Here is a 3,947-nt window from a genome sequence, read left to right on the forward strand (position 1 = left end):
CCAGAACTGTCCCAATACTGTTTACCATGTAGTTGTTGTGATTCTGTCTCAAAATGGAGCTCCAAAAGAATAATGAAATAGGTTGAACAACCGTTTCACGTTTTTTTTGTTGGGAACTTCCATCTGGCAGGACAGTCACCGGCTTCCTGTTTCTAGTACGACGGCTCCGCCTGCTGGTAACTCCGTGCATATGCAACGCTTCGCTCTTCCAAACAGTAACACAAAAGGGACTTCGCTACTGGATTAGAAGACAAACACGAGCCACTCGAAGTGACGTGACTTGTGTATTTATTTTTTTCATCCCGCCAGAAGATAGCAGACGAAATGTCAAAGATAAGATGAAGGCAGTAGTGCTTTTCATGTACAGTACTCCATTTTGACGCGCGACGGTTGGGGAGCCTTTTGGGTGAACTTCCTGACTTGTTTTTCACGATTGGCGCAAAAACGACTTTGTTTCCCATCAACGCTGGGATTTCATCACGTTCGTCAATGGCGCAAGCTTCTTTCGCTCTTTCGAATAAAAGATGAGACCACAAGGAAGGATGAATGAAGCAAATACGTGTGTTCACTATACCTGTTGAAATGCAAAAGAGCCAAAGCCACTCACAGTCACAACATGGAGTCTCCGATACTCTCTCATACGGTATTTGGTGATTAAAAAATAAAAATAAAATCTTGCACTTGTAAGCTTATGTTATATTATTAATTCTAATTATTTTCTGTTTGAGCATCAAATTATTTCATTTTAAGAACGCCTAAATTATATTCTGTTGTTTAATAATTGCTTAGACATGTTTTTATGTTGATCGGTTCTTGGCTGTTGAAGTAGGAGAAGCAGGAAGTGATTTTGGTTACAAGGAGAGTTGTTTTCTCCAACGTGTTGCGGCGCAGTCGTTATTTTTTTTCCTTCTCAATAAAATTGCATTCAAAGGATTCCATCTCTCCTTTTGCCATTCGTAAAGTAGAGCTATCCGCTAAAAACAACCAACCCCTCCATTTACACACTGAACAAATACTCCATGTGTTAAAAACAAAACCAGGACTAAACCTAAACCCTCCAAAAGAATAAAAACTAACATACAACCTCAATCATTTCCACCCAGGCCTACTGGGTAATATTTGTACACGGATTATGACACGGTAGCCAAATCGCATCAACAATGACAGTGACGGTCTCTCTGTTACAAATCATGGGCAGTCACCTCACCGTTTTTATTTTTAAACCTAGCCTAGGCTATAGAACTATCCATCCATTTTCTGAACCGCTCTAAAGCATTCACACTTCTGTGGCCCCATTCCTGCTCACCATTATGCTTTTGACGACATGCTGCAAAAGCAAATATTTGCTAAACCTAATTTGGTTTATGTAATCCATTTCCCGTTTCGTGGTTCTCATCACCCACTTCCTCTTTGCCTTTGTAATTCTCTTATTTCCTGGTCCGTGAGGCTCCTTTGATGCGTAATTCACTTTGGTAGTGACGGATAAAGAGCGAACCCTTGAACACTAACGACACTACAAAGCACAACACGGCGCAATAGAGACCGTAACACAATAAGGAGCGGTGGAGAAAAACGATCACCGCCTCCAAAGTTGACTGACCGGCATCGAAAACCAAGTGACGGTGTTTGGTGTCGGCGGCCCTTGTCCATCGCACCCTGCGGACTTGGGCCCTCTGACCCCTTGAGCTCAAGCCAACAGTCTTAAACTGGACAGTGATTTGAAATTGGACCGGCAAATTGGTGCCGTCGTCAAATCCGGCGTCTTTCATCCTCGGCAGCTGGCTCAAGTCAAGCCTCTCCTTTGTCAACGACACTTTGCGTCACAAATGGTCACATCTCGGTTGAATGACTGTAACGCACACTTGACTTTGGAGTCAGCCGATCCTCCATGAAGCGTCTCCAGTTGGTTCGGAATGCTGCCGCTCGCCTCTTGACTGCTACTTGTAAGAGGAAGGGAATCACTCCTACTCTGGCATCTCTTCACTGGCTACATTTTAGAGATCTTTTTCAGATCCTATTATTGATATACAGTGCCGAGTCACGTTTCAGTCATAAATCAAGTTGCGGTCTTGAGAGGCCAGTCCTAAAAGGCTAAACAAGCGGTCAGAAGTCTGCTCAAAAGCAAAGCTATGTTTCTGCAGCGTCGAGTGAGCCTTCTGCTTTTGTCTGGCCCGATAGAAATGAATTCTCTCAACATATGCACCCACATTCCCGCAGCAGCCTTCGTGAATACCGATGATGGCGTTTAGGTCATTTGAGTGCTGAAAAATTATGCGCATCACTGAGAATGAAAAGATTTGCTCAAGCCACGGTTAAATGAAATGAGATTGAAGGGGGTTTTATTTGTCTGTATCTAACGTGGAATTGAAAAAATGGATGACTAACAAAATATCAATCACGAGAAAGTCCCTCTGCGCGAGGAGAAAACTGAGTGGACTGTGATTTGCTTGCATACTTCAGTTATCCTTCGAGAACTTTGGAGAAGCCTTTTGCTTTCTGGGAAGTTCCAAATGTATTATTGATGAGAGGCTACTCTTTTGCGCACAAAAACAATGTCAATGACTACGCTAAACCTCTGTACAAGATTGAGAATCTCTGCCTTCTATAGACCAAATATGCCTTCTAGACTCGAGAAGTGTTTAGAATTTAGCGGCGGTGAGCTGTTACAGGTGAAGGGAGCAATCTTACTGGCCGTTGAGTAAGTGTCTAAAGCGACATTGTGTACCATCGTTTTTTCATCATTTAAGATAATAATAATAATAATAATACATTTTATTTATAATAAGATGCTTCCCACTCCCAGGTGTCTTAAGAAAAAGTCTCACAAGATGTGCAACTTTTGGCTTTGCCGTGACATCGCTTTTGCATCATCCGACTTTTGGCAACAAAATGTCAGAGCTTTGACCAACCTCGCCCGCCAAGTCACGAGCGGAAAAATTCACCGGAAAATAGCATTGTCGCTCCCAAAACTTTGTATCATAAATATGCCACATTCACACCTTGATGTCATTACATTCAGAGGTATACCCAACAAATCCATTGCGCAATGTTCTATTTGACTTTGTACGTGTCCTTCCATAACAGCGTTGCAAATTTATGTTCATCATACATGTCCCCACACTGAGTTTCTACTTCCATGACATGATCGGATCGGGTGGATGAAGATCGAGAGCCACTTTCAAGAGATGGTCGGACCACACGTTCATGCATCCCTCACAGCTGCCGGGTCAAAGTCGAACAATAAGCAGCGCTCCATTGAATTTTGTTGGATGCACAAATTGGCGCAAGCTTCTGATCAGCGACACACACTCAAATGCTTGTTCCATGCGCCACATACTTTCCATACAGTGGAGTGTCAGGGGTCACCAATCATTTTGAAAGTGAGAGTTGCGACATATTCTGGTTCACGTGAAGGTCTACCACTTTGATGCAAGCTAGCCATTTTGCTAAATTACTCAACGACAACCTGATCAAACATCTGTAATTCTTCCCCAAACCCAATGATGGGGCTTTGGTGTGTCAGGGGCTGGGCAGTCTTGCAACCTTCTCTCTACCACTGTTTAGGACATCCACTTGATTTATCCTCCTTGCCCCTCAAAACAAGCCGATTTCGGCTCGACAAAAAATTGCTTTGTGGAAGTATAATGCACTGCTTGATTCCTGTTGTCCAGTTAGAACTAAGGATAACGCAGTGACACATCTGGGAACATTTTTAAGCTGCGAAAAATGCGACTACTGTATGCCTCTTTCAAACGGACTTGAAAGAGGAAATGAAAGTGCTTTATACGCTCGGTTGATCAAAAGCAACACTCGATGGTCACCGGGCGGCGTTTGTCATACAGGCCGACGACCGAAACCTCCCTGCCGGTCGGCGTCGCTGTTTCACGGCTATCGTGCTGCCTGTTCCCTCGCATCCACCAAACCTCCGCCGAAAGGCTGAATGAAGG

The sequence above is a fragment of the Hippocampus guttulatus genome, chromosome 6 (genome assembly GCF_054856545.1).
Source record: "Hippocampus guttulatus isolate MCC_2025c chromosome 6, RoL_Hgut_1.0, whole genome shotgun sequence".
In the NCBI taxonomy this organism is placed as follows: Eukaryota; Metazoa; Chordata; class Actinopteri; order Syngnathiformes; family Syngnathidae; genus Hippocampus; species Hippocampus guttulatus.